This window comes from Platichthys flesus, chromosome 4, assembly GCF_949316205.1.
Source record: "Platichthys flesus chromosome 4, fPlaFle2.1, whole genome shotgun sequence".
In the NCBI taxonomy this organism is placed as follows: Eukaryota; Metazoa; Chordata; class Actinopteri; order Pleuronectiformes; family Pleuronectidae; genus Platichthys; species Platichthys flesus.
In genome coordinates this window covers 22,099,099-22,119,948 of record NC_084948.1, presented here as the reverse complement: position 1 = coordinate 22,119,948, position 20,850 = coordinate 22,099,099, and positions in this window count along the sequence as shown.

Below are 20,850 nucleotides of genomic sequence, written 5' to 3'. Positions count from 1 at the left end.
ACCATTATTGTCCCTCTGTGCATGGGAGTCCCTGCAGATTTACATATCTCTCACGGTTTTCGCTGCTCAGATGCCCACGGTCCGAGACGCCACGCAGGAAGTGTCTGTTCAGTTACTCAGCCACCTCATATAGAAAGGCGCCTTGGGAAGTGGTAAAGCCATGCATCATTCATACCGGTCCCGTCCCTGCACGGCTCTCAGAGACAGCCTGTCTCCCTGCTGCTCACGACCAGCAGTTTGGGAAATCACTCACCTCTGGGTATTGTTTCATTGCATGATGCTCCTCTAATTCACTTTGAGTGAACGCTGTGTGTTTGTTTCTTCCAGTCAGATGTATTTGCTGAACACAGTTTCTCATCCTGCGTAAAAAACTGCAAACAGAAGCAAATGTGGACGTTTTGGTTGAAGGGCTCTGCGTCAAACAGCAGTTCAGGACATTTAAAATGTGAATCTTGTTTCCTGTATAAGTTGATCAAGGTTTCAGTCTTGAGTCATCCACACCACATGAGAATGACAGTTTACTACTCGACAATTACGAAAAAGAAAAAAAAATGCAGACTACACAATTTGATGACATATGCAACGGCTTCATGCTTCATCTGGAACGAAACCGGCAACTGTGGTGAGAAATGTTGAAGTGTGTGAACGAATTATGACGTGTGTAACTCTCACTACAGCACAATCAATGTACTGCTGGTGACAAACATCCATTAAAAAAGCCTTAAAGGGCCTTTCCTTATCTTATCTAAGAACTTGGTGCAAATTACCTTGTTTGGGTCAAATTTGAATGTCGGGGGCAGTATGGATGCATTTTTATGTTCTTTTTTTTACATTTGAAGAAGTGGTCACAATTAACTTCAATTGTATTGGATATGGCTACAAAGCGGTTTACCCCTGAAACTCCAAAAGTGTTCTGTGGACTCAAACACTTCAACCACCCCTCCATCGGCATAATGGTGAGTAGATAATGGGTGAATTTCCATTTTTGGGTGAATTATCCCTTTAATCTAGATTTGAACTTCAAAGGGTTCTGAGTAACTGGTATCGGAGTGTTGTTCGAGCCAAAGTATCATATCTTGGTCTCTTGAGTTTCTGTTCAGTTATTTTCTTTTGGATACAGACTGAAGGGAAATCAAACTGGGACTTTGCAAATCTATATTTACAGATCAGCTTCTGCGTCACAGATCGATGACAGAGCTTTTGGTGGGGACGATCAAAGCCAGACTAAAGCGTTGATTACTTCCAGTCTGGCTCCTCAACCTGACTCTTACCACGATCGATGATATCTCCGGAAGGTAAAACACAGTTCAGTCCATCAGTGGAATCACATGCAACATTTGATTCTGGGGGGGCGAACATTCGAGGCATAGTTGTGTCTATCTCTTAAAACCTGGTGCAATCATATGCATGTGGAGCTGGAGGTAATTTGGACCTGCTAATCAGATTACCTGAAGTGGTTATTCCCCGAAGGTGGGCGGAATTTGGAATAAGGGTCTGGAACAAAATCGGTCTTTTCCGGGTGTGCCCTGCTGTCTGCGAGCTAATGCATTTCACTGATGACGAACTGTTAACATCTCACAGACCAGGTATTTATAGACTTTACAGATGTAAAGTTCGCCGGGCTGTCTATCGAGCCATCACTTCCTCAATGGCCTTGTTGAAATACAGCTGGAAAAAGGTGGTTGGTGATTGGCCAGTAATAATGTGTGTGCAGTAAAACACGAGCAAACCTTCCCGTGAAGGGTTGTGTGTTAACCTACTTAACTCTGTGGGACCTTATCATCACTTTCTCCAGGAGGGAAAATCACCGATCATCTGCACCATCTCTTCCTGCTGTTATTCATTCACAGCTGGATTATCATGAAGCCTCCAGCCCTCCTACACACACACACACAATCAACAAAACAGATTCCACTCTTGTCACACACACTTGATTGATACGCCACTATCAGTCTGAGTCACATTCCGGAATTGGCCTGTGACACTGCTGGCATTTGTGCACAAAGAGAAAATTAAAGGAAATATCAGTACCATGCTCTTCTCTCTGGGCTAAATAAATCTTCAAGAACAATCTTATACCATTCCTGTTTGAAAGGACGTGTGTGGTCGGCACTCGCAGAGAGAAAACACAGAAAAGGTTTGGTTGGCGAGGCAGACAGACAGGTTTTGTTTGAAATTATTTGTCTGGTTTTGGCATCTCTGCTTCAAGGTGTCTAAACAGCCTCCTCAAGCAGCCATCTTCTGACATTAAAGTTAACACTTTCCATCTTAGCCTGGATTTGGTTGTTAAGTTTTATGCAGTGTCAAAAGAAGACAGACAGCAGCCTGTTGGCTTCGAAAGCTCAGTGGCTTCGTTAATTCTGCATTTGATTCGCATCAAAGGCTGGAAATTACCAAGATAAAAGAATTCCAAGTTTCAAGCTCAAAGCTTTTCAGAACAAATGCTTGCAAATGCAAATCATCATGAGAGAAACTCTTGTTATTATGACAGCACATGAGTATCCTTAGCGTCAGCAAAGCTTAATTGGATGCATCAACTAAAGAGAGGAGCAGGAGTTTAGACATCTTCAAGTGGAGAGTTCTCCTGAATGTGGAGACAGGGATTGGTTCCAACTAAATGTGAAGAATCTGCCTCCAGAGCTCTAAATGTCACTTTAAAACATTAAAATGTCTTTTTAATGTGAACCAAAACAAAAGGTGTAGAAAAACATGTGTTTTTACAGTTTTTTTTCTTCTTTGGACCGAGACAGGATGTTCCCTAGTTTCCAGTCGTTTCCAACCTTTCGCTGTCTTTGGCTGTGTTTGGCAGCTCAGGGCCTCCGTGGGCCACGTAGACGGCGAAAGGCTTAACTCAAATGAGACGGTCTGGTCCACGTAGGATTTCCTGTTTGTGACACCAGCTTGCCCCACTTTCACCATTGCGTTTATAACTACTTTGAGTGGCTTGTTAACTTCATCGTGCAATAAATCCTGGGAAAGATTTGGCCCGAGAAGGATCCATCTGTTGGATCCTTCGATGTGTTGTAATGGAATCATGCCTTTTTCATCCCATTGGGAAGGAACCTTCGAAACGGGACGGCCTAGACGATCCACTGTGAGTTCAAATGCAGCCTCAAGAGGTTGCAGCCCCTGCATTGAGGTGCAACCTTTATGTTAAGCTAATAAGATTAGCATTGCTACAAGGTTTAGCATAGCTACTCTTTCTGCTAACATATCTGTTGGCCATAGCTTCTAATTTTTAGCCCAATTCATGCTTCTGTTTTGAAGCTACGTTATAACCTACTCGTAGACGTGTAGGCTACGCAGAGCCCCACGCCATACCCTGACGTGCACCTCCCCAATGATGTAACTTTGTGTTGACGCAGACTAAAAGAGCTGTAATCGGTCCGCTTGGTAGCATTTCATTTTCGGCAGACTCGTCGCCATTTTTGAATTGAGTTGAAGGAACAAACATGAATAAATTATTTGTTTCCACAATGTGCCTTTTTAGCCAAGCTTTTGCTGAACGTGTTTTAAGTACTACGGATCTTATGAGACTGTTGAAAATACCAATATGACAATGTAAAACACTCTGTCTTGTGAATAAAAGTACATTTAAAATTATACTTTTAAATCACACAAGTCAAATGTACTTGAAATATCAAAAGTAATCAGTAAAACTGATATTATATTTAGTCACTGGTCAAAAAGTCTGTACAGTAAATAAATACTTGCTTAGTGTATAAAAATGTAACTTTGATTGATTGATACTATCTGTGAACAAAAACCGTGCAGTGGGGCACAACCAGTGCTGCAGGGTTGTTAACCACAGACAAGCAGCTTCAAACAGGAAACACCTTTAATGCAGACTACGAGCAAATAAGTCTGATTTCTACAATCATTGCAATACAACATACATTCATTCACAATACTGCGTTACCTTGTTTTAATGGGGCACACAGTGGCTACTATCTTATCAGCTACTGAAAAACATAATGCTTTATAATAGTTTACATCCATACTGAAAGACACTTGTCTCGTGTTGTGTTGTTGAGCTATTGTCAAGTCACATTACTTTTCATGCTTTTCCATTACCTAACAATGTGACATTAGCCAGAGATGGAAGCTGTACATTTCCCACAGCTCAGGTTATTCCTGGTGAGTAATAGTTTTCTGTGATCACATTGTTGTGTGTTGGTCGAATGCGATGACTCGTACGCAAATCGGTTTCTCACAACAGTCAGGAAACATCTGAAAGGTCACTGAACGTACCTCTTGTGATGCAGCTCAGAACTGAAACTACTGCAAGTGCAAACATAAAAATTTAATAAACACTCCTTTTCCACAATAAAAAGATTATTAAAATAACACACACAACCACTGCTGCAGTTTTAGCCAGGAGACGCAACATTTCCGATCAATCTTTTCCACCAACTAGATGCATCTTATCGGTTGACGAGGCCAGGACGCTGAGTGCTTAATGGTTATTTAATTGGAGGAAATTACTCAAACAGCGATGTGGCAGAGCTGAAGATGATGCATCTGATGTTCAAGTCACGAGGCCGTTTATGTACTTCAGCGGCTGACCTCAGGCTTTTGAGTGCTTAATGGTTATTTAGTTGGTGGAAATTACTCAAACACTCTCTTGAAGAATGGAGAGGCGGATGTGATCATAACAGGAAGTAGAAGATTGAGCCTGTGGGCCGGTTTGTGTACATTTATTCTGCTTTGAAGGACGTTTCTTTCTGTTCCTTTGTTTTCTCAGACACATATCACAGGGGGAACCACGGTGTCCACGGCAAAGCCTCGTGGCTTTTGCATGGCTGGGAGGATCAGTCGCTGCTGGCAGAGCATAAAGTGAGAATGTAAGTGAAATTGACAGCAGATGGTTCTGGTTCTTGCACCGGTTGTTTTGGACACGCTGAGTATGGCTGGGCTTGTGCACCCCTCCAGACCTGGCACCCGTCCTGGCTTCCTCCACCACAGGACTCTTCAAGCAGCAGTCTGTGCTAACGAAACCTGTACATCTCTAATCAAGGGGGTGGGGGGGAGGTGAGTTCCTGAGGCTCATCTAAGGAAGTGATGCCATCTATACCCAGAACAAAAATACGATCTTCATCAAGACTGAAATAAAGAACTTGTGCCTCAGGGTCATTTTTCTGTCACACAAACAATAAAGGGAGTACATTTGAATCTTGTTGCAGAACCAGGAGGTCACACTTCACCTACCACACACAGTAGTGATCATGTGAAAAGGTGAAAATCATTGGTTGCTTTGCAGAGCTTTGGTGAAACTCAACAGCATTGTGAGGAAGTTTTCAAGTATATATGAGACATTCTGTCTGCAATGAGGAAAACAGGAGGACCTAAACATAGCAGCCAGAATAAAAAAAATTGTTTCCTTCAATACCGGCACATATCAATATGAATTAACAAAAGTTCAAGGAATAAAAAACACTAAGGAACACTAGGAAACAAGATATGTCTGGAAAACACGACTTTAGCAGACAAGGACCAGACGAACAAGATGACAACAGAAACAAGACGGACAAAGGGAAGTACAGAGACTTATACACACACACACAGGCACAGACACAGACACACACTCACACACACACACACACACACACGAGGCAGAAGATGATTGAACACAGGTGAAACACATTAGGAACAGGTGCAGAAGGTACAAGGATCATAATTTCAAAATAAAACAGGAAACCAAAAACACAGTGAATAAAACCAACCAAACACATCCAAATCCAAACACAAGGAAAACCAAGGTGAATGTCTATAAACAAGAAGACCATGACCGGAAAACCAGGGCCAGGAAACAGGCTCAATAGTTCACACAAGAAGCCGAGTCAGAATCATGATTCACATTCATAGAAGTTTTTTTAAGTACACAAGGGGGAATGTTTTCTCAGGACGTCATGCAAAGTGTTGATCCTGGATTGGACTGATGCACAGAGGGTCAAGAAAATATGACGAAACTTAAGTAGGCTCTTTTTTAGTTTAAAGTTTAGGATACATCCCTGAATCAACGATGACAGGAAGCCTTTGTTGCATTTGATCCCTCTCTCTCTCACGTTCTCTCTCTGCCTCTGTACATCGAGGGAACAGGAATTACTCACAGTTGTAATTATCCACATTAAGAAGCCACTTTGAGTGACCTGCTCAACACTAAGCAGAAGGCCGGTAAAGTCAAAGAGCAACTGGTGAGCTTAGAGAGGAAGTGTCGCTGAACAACCAGACATTTCCTTCAGTTGAGCCCGAACAGAGCTGCAGGGAGAATGAATAGCTGAACGTAGATTTGACAGGTAGCTTGGAAAAGGAGCTCAAATGATATATAAGGTTTTATAACAACTTGCAACTTACAGTCACTCATTTTTAGTATCAGGTTATACTTTTGTAGTCGACTGAACTTATTGCTTGAGGTGTGTTCCATAAAAACCTAATGGCAGAACATTGGGAGGAGAGGATTAACATATTCATACAGTGACTGTTACTCTTCGAGCCAGATCATTTAGAAAAAGGGGCATATGACAACAAAGCCACTTTCTTTGACATCTTATACAATGAAGTGTTAAATAAAAAACACATTTTCTGTGAAATTTGCTTCATATGTCTTTGTGACTAATTTACTCACACTCTACTGTGGAGGATGAAATATTACTTATTGCCGTTCAGAGATGCCTACTGAAGGAGGCACTAAATGAGTTAAAGATGTTGCTTTCGTTGACAGCAAGCTCTTAATTAAAGCCGTGTGGGATAATGAGAGTTCACCTCCTCTCAAGCATGCACTGCACTAAACTCAGCTGACACAACAGAAAAATTCACATGCAACCTTAGACCCGGGGGACAAATTACTCTGGCACCCGCCAGGCAGGGACTGTGCAGGAAGGCGAGCAGAGAATCAATACACTTTTATAGACCTGAATCACGCCTAAATGTACCTTCTCCGCTCTGCTACTCTCCTTCATCCCTGTCTTCAGGCTGCTCAGCAGAGACGACAGGCGAGACACACAAACACACACACACACACACACACACACACACACACACACACACACTCATGCTGTGATGGAGATGATTATGTTTTCCGTCTCCATTAGCGGATGTGAGGTCTCTATTTTGACGGTCGGATCTGGTATTATAGTTTACTCGAGTCCATTTCACATTCCTCTGTGGAGTTTCCGGTTACAAATGTAAAAGCTTGATGCAAAGTTTGTGCAACAGGGTTGGGATTTGAACAGAATTCATGGCTGCCACCTATGGGCAGAAACGATAACTGGTTAGAGTTTTGATGCAACTACCAGTAGTATGTTTAGTCTCAACATGCATGTCCACGAAACATGCAAAACATCCCAGATGAAGAAACTGTATTTGTACTGTATTTGAACAGTTTTTCCCATCTGCTCCAGGACATTCCACACTCTTTCTTCTTAAGGACAAAGTACTTCAACATTTGCTTCTCATTTACACAACAATGGTGGTTGAGCTGCCTTGCAGAATACTGGTCTGGACTTTTAGGTTTAATATCTTGCCGCAGGAAACCTTGAATAACTAAAATGTATTCAAGCAGTACTCCACAGATTCAGTAACTTAGTACTTTACACATTTAGAAAAATATCTTTCTATATATTGATGATTTTATGTATTATGAGGCTTCTTTAGAATGAGCTGATAGGATTTTTATGATAACAGTATACAGTTGTACAGATATGTCCAATAGAGCTTAGTGAGTTTGTGTCAGGGAGGTAGAGGACTGCAGTCACTTTTGAGGTCAAGCATCACAATGACCTCATTCAAAGGCTTTATAGGAAGTGAGAGTCAGTCTTGGTTGTGTAATCACACATCCGAATGTGTTTGAGGACTTCTTGGAAAATCTGAGGTTGTGAGTTCAACTCTTATGTAGCTCAATTTAATTCTGATGTCCAATGCATTAAAACGTGTTTGCACAGAACCTCCCAGCGTGAAGGGGACTTGGTGGCAGCAGCAGCCAGCAGTATTTGTACTATAACAAGGAGACAGAAATGTTTATGTGTGGCTATATACCTTAATTATCATGAGCTGCCGTTGTTCCCTCAGCCTGCAGAAATTCCATGCCGCTGTCTGACAACCGGCCTTATCCTGGAGTGTGAAATAATAATGTAAGTGAGTCATAAAGTCACTTCTCCAATCTGCAGGGGCAGTGGTTAGTGTGAACTTTTAACACTCCATCAAGTGCAGGTGCCTTCCTAACTTTATTTCATCAGAAAGTTTTAGATACAATCATAGCTTCATTTCAGCCAGGAAGAAGAGTGGACCTATAAAACGTCCCCTGAGGACTCAAGGGTCCACAGTAATCAAGTGTGTGATGGTGGCAAGGACCATTGTTTGATAGGTACGCAAGCACACACACACAGGGAGGATGGGGGCCCTCAGAAATCCCTGTGGCGCCTCTTGTGTATGCAATGACCGCTCAACCGGTGCATTCCTGCAGTAAATTGTACTCTAGGTCTTCCCATGTTAACACAAGTTTCAACACAATCGAAAGGGGCATTCCCACTGTGCTGGACTCTAAAATGGGACAGTTATCAATTAACACTGCATTGGGAGGTGTCCTCCATGTCCCCGAGTGACTGCTCCCTTCTGCCTCTGCCAGTGGCACGCAGCCTGACCTTCATCGCACCATCACTGACTCAGCATTTTCCACCTAATGTTAAGTGATTATGCTGCTGGTGATGCTCGGTGAGTGTGAGGGGCATTTGTCAAAGCTCAGTCCAACATCCTCCTAACCACATTCTTAAAGCCCTGCAGTCTGAGGCCATAAATCCAAAAAACAGTTTGAAAATACTGATCAGCGACTTAACGATTTCCTGTAACAGATTCACGACAAGCAGTGAGTTTTGGTCATATATGTTTATTGTGAGACATAAAGTCAATTAATCCTTGAATTCAGATATTTCCATTGAAATGAAATTCGATTTTTGTATTTTTTACTATCCAACTATAAATGTAAAGTTCATTGGGGAAATATCTATTCACATAAAGGAGTTATAGCCGTTCCTTCATCAAATGTCTTTATTTTAATGATTTTCCTCAGTTATGTGCTCTGAACACCTTCAGTTCACCTCACATGACCGGCTGTTTTTACTCATAATTGGATTTTGATGGTGTCCGGACGAGAGGGTAATTTTTAGGCCAAAACCTCACCCGCAAACTGAATATGTGATAAAGGGCATAAGGTTAGTACGTGAGGCTCGGGTTTCAGTGACTCAGATATAGCAGCACATGAAATGGATCTGTGTTAAGGAAACGGAAATCATCAATAGCCAAGGTTTCACATTTTCTGTATTGAGTGGTAGCACTGAGATTTTAGCTTCATCATGATTGTCACCACTGTAGTAAAATAAAAAATAAAAAATAAATCTCAACAACTATTGAATAGATTGGAATTCACGATCCCCATTCCCCAGATGATGAATCTTCCTAATTATCCTCTTCTCCTACCATAAATACATTTGGTACAGAGATCATGTTCCCTTCAGGGTAAATCTGGTTTCTTTTCATCAGCTGTGCCTATGAGGTCAGTGTTTTTATTTGTCCACTACTTTCCTTTAGGAACAAATATCACATTAGCATCAGACTTGGCTACACTGCACTTCTGTTGATTGCTAATTAGCAGCTAATTTGTAGAACAAGACATTACAGAATATCACCAATTTTATAATCTGAAAACAAAGTGAAGAGGAACCACTTCTGAATAATGACCCTAAAGACGATCGTCACCGAGTTTCAGATCATTGTTTAACCTCTGCTGCCCACGAGTTTACTGTACCGCCCTCACTGGTTTTTGCCACAACAGACAAAAGTTTCCCATGGTTAAAGCTCTAAAAGCCCACTGCACGCTACCTGCTCCACATTAAACAGTAGATACACACATCAAAAAGCTAGAGAACATATTGGTGCATTTTTCAGCCTAAGCTCCAGGTAGTTCTTTCTGGGGGTGGTCACCTCTTCCTGAAAGACTGAATATTTGCTGCTGGATGTGTAAATAAATGTTCATTATAACTAACTTTGCTGTGTCAGCGCTATGTTTGTACTAAAGATAATTTACATACATGTGTACATTGTATTAACCTTTACGAGACAGTAGAGGAGAGAACAAAGGTTCCTTGTTTGTTTTGAAGAAGTTGACCGACACCAACTTTGAGATAATGTATAAGCCGAGAGACTCCGTTTCTGCATAAAGCTGCAACTCTCTTGCCAAATGAAACACAGCCGGGCCAGACTGCAGTGACCTTGGTCCCTGAAGGTTTGGTCAAGATGCATTCCTTTTATTATAACACGTGTCTCTCTCCCTCTATATAATTACTGAGTCGCTCTCCTGGCCACCAGCTGCTTGATGACGTCTTGGATTTTGGAAGAGAAACAGCCTCTAAACTTCTACTTGGAGATTTACATTCTGCTTAATAATATTGGGGAAGAGGGGGCATTTTTGTGAGTTAGCTGGTCTCACTGGAGCCAGACACGGGGGCCAGACAGCTTTATTGCTTTGTGGGAATACTAGCTCCCTGAAATGAAAGTGTATTGTCACGGCTACCAGGCCCCTGATCCTCATGACTGCTGAAGGGCCAATGCATGACCTCCAAGGGTAACACAGCCCGGGGAGAGTTTTCTACGAGAACAAACACGTACCTCGGCCAGAGGAAGAATGCCCCGTGACATTAGTTCTGATATGACCACGGGAGATGCTCAGATATTCAGCTAATTAGGAAAGAAAAGACCTCTGACTGTGCTGAATGATGTGGAGCTCAAATCAGCTGAGATTGTGTTTACTCACAATTAAGCTATTCTAATCTGTGCTGCTGATTTGACCACGTTCCTAAAGTAGACAGTGAATCTCTTAACACATGGTTCATTCACATTAAGAGAAGGTTGGCAAGTAAACCAGGTAGCATTCCTCATTTAAACTTCATTTTAATGTTTTGTGTTTAAATGCCTGATTCACATTAGTGAATGGACTACTCAGATCAGAAGTTAACATTTATTTTCTGTAGAAAATGTAAAGAGTACAGTTCAGTTCATGGGCGTTCTCCATGACGTACATGAACTTAACAGTGACAACTTCTTATCTCACAGTGTCAGCTGCTCTTTACCACGTCTTTAACAAGAGAACCAAATATGAGCCATAATAATAAACATTTTAATTCCCCTAAAATGTTGCTAACATCATCTCAGTTGAAAGTTACATATTCCAAAAGCATAGTCATTGTAACTCACCTTCTCAAGCATACACAGAAATGACCAATAGAAACTGTAACATGGTATTACTCTGATTTAATTTCCCTCCATCCCATCATCTAACTATCATCAGCTCAATTAGCATGACTCATGAACACATATTACTCTGAAACAACATGAAACAAAGTCACCTTGAACATTTCCTCTATGCAGCCATCTTTCACAGTCAGCACACACCTCTCAATACACTACTATATTAATACATCAACTGGCTTAAACTCATACTGAACAGTCCTTTCGTTTAAGTTAGGCTTATAGTGGATTTCTCTTGACCCAGGTAAACGCCATCTTTATCATGGTCATCATCAATGTCTCAGAGTTAGTCACTGAGGCTCTACTCACATGTACTGACATCGACAGTTAGCTAGGTTGTGTTTATACCCAGATTTAAACAGTTCAGGTATCAGACGCTCAACATGACGTGCATGAACTCATCATGTGCTGACAACTTCTCTGCCAGTGATAGCTACTGATTACCATGGCAAAATGCATGGAGCGCCCTCTGGTGACCGTGCATGAATAGATCTCAGACGTGCACTGAATTCCGTAGATCCTCCGGAAATTCTCCATGGGGACTGTTCAGCGGTTTTCAGACTTGACCTATCGGTAAAATCCCGATAATTGGCAGCAGAGATTCCCCAGGGTTCACCTTTCAAACACACACAACCCAGTGGGCGGTTCTCTGTTCAGACACGTTCACGACAGCAGCAAATCCTCAGCTTTATTCAGGTGAGAGGTGGAGCAGCCAGGTGCAGCAGACAAAGGCAGGAAGTGACGTATTAACCCTGCTGCTGAGATCATTTGTTGATGCTGTGAACACGTCTGAGCGGAGAATCTGCTGTGTCGTTCATGTGTGAAAGGCAACCTCTGGAGAAAGTTTGGACCCAATTCTGTAGAGTTCCTCCCGAAGTCATGTCAAAAAACAGCTAGACACACACTGAAACCTGCAATTGATGATATGTTACAGTTATACAGTTTTATTGTCTGCCTTTCTTGGTTCAGTAGAGACTAGAATAGAGAATCATGGGGTTTCTGCGTTTAACAGCACTATTTAGTCCTGTTTGACAAAAATACAGTTTCTTTAAGGCTGCCGGAATTCTGTGAGTCAAACATAAGTACATTTTGGCAGAATGCAAAATCCCTGCAGATGCCACAAAATACTATATTATCGGCCTTTCAGAGTTCAAGAGCAACCAGGCACTTAAAACTAACCTGTTGAGAACGTTTGAAATTGCTAATGCTGAGCGAACCAAGTAGTTGTAGCCAAATTCCAAATGAAAAGCAAATATGATCATAATAAAACAATATCACAGAATGGATGTACTTTGCAAATTTATATACATGAGTTTTAAGAGTTTGTAATAGCTTGGTTTGGACAGGTGGTGACTTTATAGATAAGTCTAGGGGTATCATCTGCATAGAAAATAATTTGCAGAATTTTCCAATATGATTGATAAAATTGAACGTAAACCTTTTATGATCTTGAGGGCCTGTGGAATTTAATACAATCTGATTCTGTCCATATTTTCTACGAAGTCGGGCTAAAAACATCTCGGGGGGGGGGGGGGGGGGGGGAGTAAGGATCATAGGCTAGCACACATATCCTTATTTTTTTATTCAGACCTTCAAGCTGTCTGACTAAAAAAACATAGCTTCTCACCTCCTCTGGTCCTTTTCTAAGAAACATCCCCTCAGTGTTTCATCTGAACAGCAGGCATTAACATGTGATTGGTCAGCGGGGAGCAACCTGGGATCATTACCGCCAATAAAAGCCAAGGTGCATGAAGGTTCAGTCTGACAGGCGGGGTAGAGGGCAGAAGAAAGGATTTCATTTGTTAGAAATCAAACTTATGCCGACAGCAACTAGACAACAAAATGAGGCCTCGGTAACTTTTACCTATAACAGTCTAGAAATTACATTTAATCAACCTTCATTCTCCCTCCCGCTGGCAGAGACAGTGAAAATGTTCTGTTATGTCTTCAGTTTTCGGTCTTTTCTCCTTCCTCCGAAGCCACGGGGGCAGCAGCCTCCAACTCCTGATCGTCCCAGCATGAGCGCAGCGCTGGCCAGTGTTAAGTCTCAGTAATTAGAAGACATCAAGCTGCTGTACTTTGAAAGCTCCTAAATGGGCGTCCTGCAGCCCCCCTGTCCCTCCCAGTTAGAGATCATTTATTCGATTTGACGTGCGTTGGGCTTCACCTCTTCCTCGACCCTCCTGCAACACACGCCTGTGTTTTGGTGGAACAATGAAGTTCCTCTCCTCCTTTTGTTTCCTTTTGCTTTTGTCATCTGCGCTTCTGTGTACGATCGTAGTTGTGTTTAATTAAGTCAAAAGTGCCTCCATTTGAAGGAGAGCCCAGATGATTAGGAAGTCAAGTGGTCCAAGACAAAGAGAGGGAATGTTGGAGGAAAACTGCGCCTTTCTCCTGTTGTTTTTCAGTCCACTATACACATAACCATGTCACTAACCCCTCAGATTGGTTCATTTGGTTTTAAAAGATTAAGGTTTGAACATTGACACATGTATTCAAATGCATCACCATGTCAACATGTTTAAAAATACAGAGATACATCAACAGGGCCAAGAGCAGATTAACCCTCCAGGGGCCTCTGGTGCAGAAATATAAGGTGGGTCCCTGGGTCTTGTGTACGTATAATTAGTTTATGGAAACTTGACGAAGCCTAGCAACACTAACTCCCAACCGTAGCATTGACACAAACTGCACTTTGAGGCCACAAGCTCTGGCTTGTGGTCAAGGTAATGAAAACATCTCAATAGGACGAGTATAAGATGAATAACAATAATCAAGTGTTAATAAACAAATTGAGCAAAGAGAGGTTGCCTGGTCACCCCAATAAAAGGAAGCTTAAGCAAATAAAATACAGTGAATGAATGAAAAGTGAATGTCAACTGAAATAAAAACAGGAATTAAACATACAAGACTTTATATAATTTATTTATGTTGCCTTCTTGTTGACAGCGTTCAACAATCCAGTTCATGGTATACATTCAGATATATATAATGTATGTGTCTGTGATTTTGAATATTTTTATATGTAGAATTTTCAGATTATAAAGCCTTTTAAGATTTTGCATGTACTTCAATAAGTGAACTGAAGAATCACTTTAAAATGTCTCGTGGATAAAATTTTGAAATACAATTGAAACAATAATAAAAACAAGATTCATTGAGTAAACCAAAAATCCGGTATTGAAATAAATTGTCGATATGAGTCATGAATTCATCGTGGCTGAACCCACAGTGATGCATACAGTCTCTATCTGCTTCAGACATGTGACAGCTGTCAGGTTCTGCAGTAAATCAGACCTATAAACCAGTTATGTTAAGGCCGCTCTGATGTAGTCGTAACAAAAGAGCATATGTCCAGACTGTAAGCCCGAGCACCAGTGATACATCATCCCGACGAACAGCTGAGTGTGACAGCCTCATTTGTCCCAGTCAGGAGTCGTCTCCCCGTCAGCTAAGAGACCGAGGAGGAAGCAAATCAGAGCCCAACAGATGATCAGACATTATAAAACACTAACTGATTTGTGATAGACTGAACTTGCATGGGCCCAACGTGAGGTTGACTTCCATGACCACTCATCTGCTCAACTCAAGGATTAAGAACCAACAACAACAACAGCCGGGTGGTGGTCCACCGGCTGGGTGAGCTCCGACACCGAGGCAGGCAACGGTCACATGATGAGCACCGTCACATGCACAAACACACACAGTTGGTGGTAGCAGGGCTGTCAGACTGCACGCACACCAGCGGGTCCAGCTGTTTACAGGAAGCATGCGGAGGGCGTCTGGCCGGGCGGATTAGGTGCCACGTCTTGGGCCTTGTGGAGGTCAGAGACTGACGGAAGCAGGCAGGTGAAAGAAATGGAGCTTTGGCACTAAAAATACAATAGAGGACGCAGAGAGAAGCAGACAGACAGACATACTGACAGACAGACATACTGACAGACAGACAGACAGAAGTCCCTGAACGTGATAGATGGTGAAATTCTTCTGTGATGTAACAACTTTTTTTTTAGCAACTCCAACGGCACAGCTCTGTATGGATGATGGTGTTGGTCTGTCAGTCCACAACTTCTGTTCAAACTGAAATACTTCAACAGCTCTCTGATGGACTGCTTTGACATTGTGTTCAGACATTCATGCTCCCCAGAGTATGAACTTTAGAGACATTGGTGAATCCCCAGACTTTTCCTCTAGCGCCACCATGAGGTTGAAATCTGTATTTAAGCGTGAAATATCCTGATGATGATTGGATGGATTGGTAGGAAGTTCCCTACAGATAATAAAGGTTCTGGGAAATCACGATGGAATCCGTGTGTCAAAGATTTCACAATAAAGTATTTCAACATCTTCTAAAAAGATTCTCAAATCTTGTTATGGCATGTATGGTTTCCCAGAGTATGAATCGTTCAGACTTTGGTGGTCCTCAGACTTTCTCTCCAACGCAACAATGAGATTGAGATATTTTATTTATCGACAACAACTGGATGGATTGGTGTGAAATTTCCCACAGAAAATCCGAGTGTTTAGGAATCACCAAGACAACTGTAAGTCACAGTGAAGTATCTCCACATTTACTGAATGGATTCTCACATCGTGTTCATACATTCTTTTATTGATCAGTGACTTTCCCTCCACTGTCACAAGCAGGTCGACATACTTGGTTCAGAGCAAATCGTCTTGCAACATTAAATGACTGCAATGAAGTATTGTGTCACACAGGAAGAATCATTGGGACTCTGCGTGGGTCCTGATGTTTCCTCTCTCACCACCAGTTGGTTAACATATTTGCTTTTTATTGAAATACACCCCCCACGGACTCCATTCAGAACTTTCACATCTTCTGAGTCGGGGAACGGGCAGAACAATGACTGCAGAGCCTCACACCGTGGAATACAACATCTACTGACAAATTACAGTAATAAATACACACTGTGCTTTACATGTACATATTATAATCACATTTATAATATGTACATGTACTTTACATTGAGCGCAGCAGTAAAGACTGAAGTCACATTCCTCGTGTCTGTGCACATACTTGGATAATAAAGCTGATTCTGATTCAGCTCTTCGCTGGATTACCCTGAAATTTGATCCAGGTGTTCATTAGGACTTTTCATCGAGCGCCGCCACCATCGGGGAAACATTTAAATCAGCTGTACTTTGCGTTTAGTGCTAATTAGCAAATGTAACATGCACAAACTATGAGGCTGAATCTGGTTAACATTAGACATGGTTGCCATCAGCATGTTGGTATTTTTAATGCATACACTGTATGTTAGCAAGACTCTTTCTCTTGTTGTGTGCAGAATGTAAACTTCCTGCACACATCCTGCACAAAGATGGTCCTGTGCAGTCATATTTCACTCCGTCCCATTCAATTGTGTGTTGTTGTTTCCTTTCTTTATACCCCTTTGGACATTTCCCAGGGAGCAATGCATTGTTTTGCGGGGATTAAAATTCACTGAAGATTATATCTGCCTCAGCACTGCAGAACAATGCAGAGGGACGTGGTGGTCTCCCTGTCACGGCCCAGTAAGACAGATGCCCACCCATTCTGATCAGAGCCTGTGGCATGCCATGAGCCCAATTAGAGGCTGATCCATAAGAAAAACTCGGAGCCTTGTATGTAAAACCATGGAACTGTCTGCCCTCTGCACTTAAACATGTGTGTGATTTTTTTTGTCTTTAAAAGTGCCTGTTACAATGTGGCAGGGATGGTCAGTGTGCCAAAGGGAAGAGGGACTCTCAGGATATTTTCTCACCGTCCACATGATCCAATCTGTATGTTTATATTATACCTTACTTATTAGACCCCAGGGGAAACCACTCCATCATCCCTGTTTAATTTTATATTGTGCAATGAGATATGCTGCTCTCAGTACTTTTCTTTAAACTGTCTCTGGAAAACTTTCTGAGTCAGCAAATACAAACTCCTCTTAAGGCTTAAGAGCAGCAAACTTTTCCGTGGCAGCGGAACGGGCTGGGAACAGCTCGCACGCAGGATCTCCTCCGTGAATGGTCCTCAGTGCAATCTAGAGTAACAATGTGGCTCATTGATGAAAAACCTTTATTGTCTTTGGTCGTGGTCCCGTCGGAATCGCCGGACAAAAGGGGGTTTGTCCCAGTGCCCAACCTCTCGTCTTTGTCGGAGGTACTCCCCCTTATAAGTCAATACAACGGCTTAAAGGTGACACGGACAAGAGGATGTTTCGCATAAAGACAAAACATTTCACCCTGAAGTTTTGTTTTGATCAGTGAAACTGGTTAATCTTCACTTTCCTATGAAGAAAGCTGCACAGGCAGAGTTTTCAGGGATCAACACTGCAGCGTCCAACAGATTGAGACAGTTTACGTTACGACTGTCGTGTCGGTGGTAAACTGCATTCAATGCTCCATTGTGCTTCACAATGAAAAGCTGCTCTTGTGGCCTGTGCATGAATCACAAAAGGAGAGTGAAACAGCAGAAGTCTACGAAACAGACCTGAGGCCACAGGGTTTTTATTTGTTTTCAATTCAATTCAATTTTTATTTGTGTAATATACATTATCTCAAGGCACTTTAGTTATTAAGGTCGAAACCCAACAGTTGCCACAATGAGCAGCACTTTTCCGACTGTTTAAAAATAATGAATGCAACAAGTAGAGAATTATAAGAAACAGACAGAAAAATTAAATGTGGTTTGTGAGTCTTAATCGGAGGTCCTTTTCGTAGATGCCTGAAATCTGAAATCGGATCACACAATTTCCTAACAGGAGTTGTCGTTGGGTAATTGTCGAAGTTTCCATATGCCGCTTTAGAAATCATGCAATAGAGCACGATTGCAAATCTCAATTCAGACCTCGACTTTTCGTTAAGCTCTGCTTTGGTCTCCACCAACACCTGAGGGCAATATCCGGCTCCACCATGTCACCTACACCTAGATCTTGGATCATAGACTGTAGGACAGCTCCTCAGAAGTGAAGCCAAAACTTCTTGTTTGCCATCTGGTGACTGGCTGTAGTAAAGGTCGTAATTCCTGCGTCCCCCATGTGAGCAGATGGCACAAGGGGTCAAACTAAATAGTCTGATAACATCGGACTGATGTATGTTTAAGTGTGGATTTTTCCAGCAAGTATTTAACATCTTGATTGAGACTGACTGAGCCTGTGGATCGGTAGTTACTCAGAGTCTCCATTCCAAAATAACTCCTGCCCACTCTGGCTCTGAGTGATCCCTGTATCCATGGTATTTTGGCTTCATTTTCCTTTTTAGACCAACTTTCCTTTTTACTCTGTTTTGGTCTCCACCGAAACCAGAGGGGAGTATTTGGCTCTCTATATTCTTTGGGTTACAGAGTTTTCTTTTGACTGCAGCAGCCAAAAACTATAGGAAACAGTGAGTGAGAAGTAAAACAGTGAAGTGAAGGCTGGAACCACATTAAACAGCTGCACAGATCTGAGAGGAACTGAGAGGAACTGCAGAGTCGGGTGACAACTCTGTGGGTTCCTCACTACATGCAACACCTTCCACATACAAGTCGCCATCAATCTATTGTCAATATGAGGCTATTGATCAGAGCAGCTTTGGGTTACAGCTACGAGAGGGACCTGGCTTTGGGATTGTTTCATCAGCGGACAATACAACACAATTAGCTTCGGTCTATTCTCTTGAATAAAGAGGCAACATCAACATCAGCTTATGACTAACAGGGACCGCAGACAGTTTTTTCCCCACTGTCTCAGCTGCAGGTGGCTGCTGCCCTGAAGCCCCACACACTTCACACCAGGGAGAGGGCCAGCGAGACCGCAGGCCATGTGACAACATTTTTGTTGTAACTGCTCCGCACTCTCCCACCCTCTGCAGCATTTCATTATTTCCGAACCCATGAGCTCAAACAATTTGTCTGTTCAGCTCAGTCAGCTGTGGCCTTTGATGTGAGCTCCCTGGTGCTGCGGCCGTGTTCATTAGCTAACAATCAGTGTTTCTGGAGAGAAGCAGGAGAGTGGGAGCACAAAGTGGATGTGGCCACCTCTGTTTTCCTCAGTCCGGATTAATAAATCAAGACAGGTAACAAAGGAAAACAGGGAAGAAAGAAAGAAAGAAGAATAGTTCCTAAAGGTTAGAGTTTGATGCTGCTGAACTTCTTTGGGTGGGGTCTTTAGAGAATGTTGAAAAGGAACCGCTGCTGTTTTACGAGGTAACAAAACTAAACACATTTGCTGACAGATTCATTAAGTGTGAAAAAATGCCCCCTCGCAGCCATCTGCCAAAAACTTAAGAAAGGAAAAAGGAGCGGTAACACAAGCCCACCAACACAGCATTATTTACCCACAGCGCCTGCACAAACATGCAGACGGCAGCAGTGATGGATTAGGCCGAGGTTACTCCAGCCACGTTAATAGAGTGAGTGCTTTCGGGCTGGAAGGACATGGACGCTGAAGTGATGAAAGTGAAGTCCAAGAAGGGAGATTTCTGCCCAACATACCTGAGAGGATTAAGTATCTGGTTTCTCCTCCTGCTCCTAATCTGGACCAGAGGGGACGATTGTCCCCCGGGTGCAAAACAACAAATATTTATAGTGTGTGCCACCTCCAAAGCCAGGTTAACACTGGGAATTAAACTGAGCCACTTAAGAGCGAGAGGGTCGGATTAGAGATGCCATCGTAAATTCCTTTGTAAATGTTTTGAGGGCATTATTTAGGTTTGAGAAGTTCAACAGTAAGAGCCACGTCTTACTCTCTGAGGACAGATGGGTGACGGGACGGAGATGTGGGTGGTCAGTTACCTTCCAGTCGATGCAGGTGTGACAAAGACCCTCTGTGATGAAGAGGGTGCTGAGTTAGACAGGACGGAGGGTTGGGTGAAATGGGTCAGTTGCTGACTATCACAGGTGTGGACAGTGGAGGAGGCTGAAGGTGACAGAGACTGATGGTCATTGGCCTCATAAGTGACTCCTCGACCTCATGAGGGGGAGAAACATCACACTGAAAAACACTTATTGATAAAAACCAGAAAATGCTGGAAAGGCTCTGGTCATTTTACTTAATCAATCATTTAATGTCTTCTTCTTTGTTTTGAAAAAGTCCACAATCCAAAGATATTCAGATACTAGATTAGATCATAATGTAAAAAAGTAGCTAATCAGCATTTGAGAGACACAGAAATAACCATGTTTTTGTATATATTCATATAATAAGATTTAAACCAGATAACACACCATGTTGTTCTTGTTATAACATGTTGTGGAAGATTTGGAATTTGATAGAAAATATATACAAGAAAAAAGATATAAATATATATTACAATAAGTACTTAAAACTGATAAAACTGTGTCGCCTGGTTAAGATATATAGATACTATTAAAAAATAATCTAAGGAATTTCTGTCAGGCTGTTTGCATCCAGGCGAGTCAAAGCTAATTTAATAACAATAAAAAATAGAAAAAATAAATAAACTTTCAGTCAAATCCTGTGGCCATTATACACTGACATTTTATCATTTTACTCAGATAACAGTTGTTACTTAGTGGTTGTTATCACGAGAACAGACTTAAAAGTAAACCTAACATTA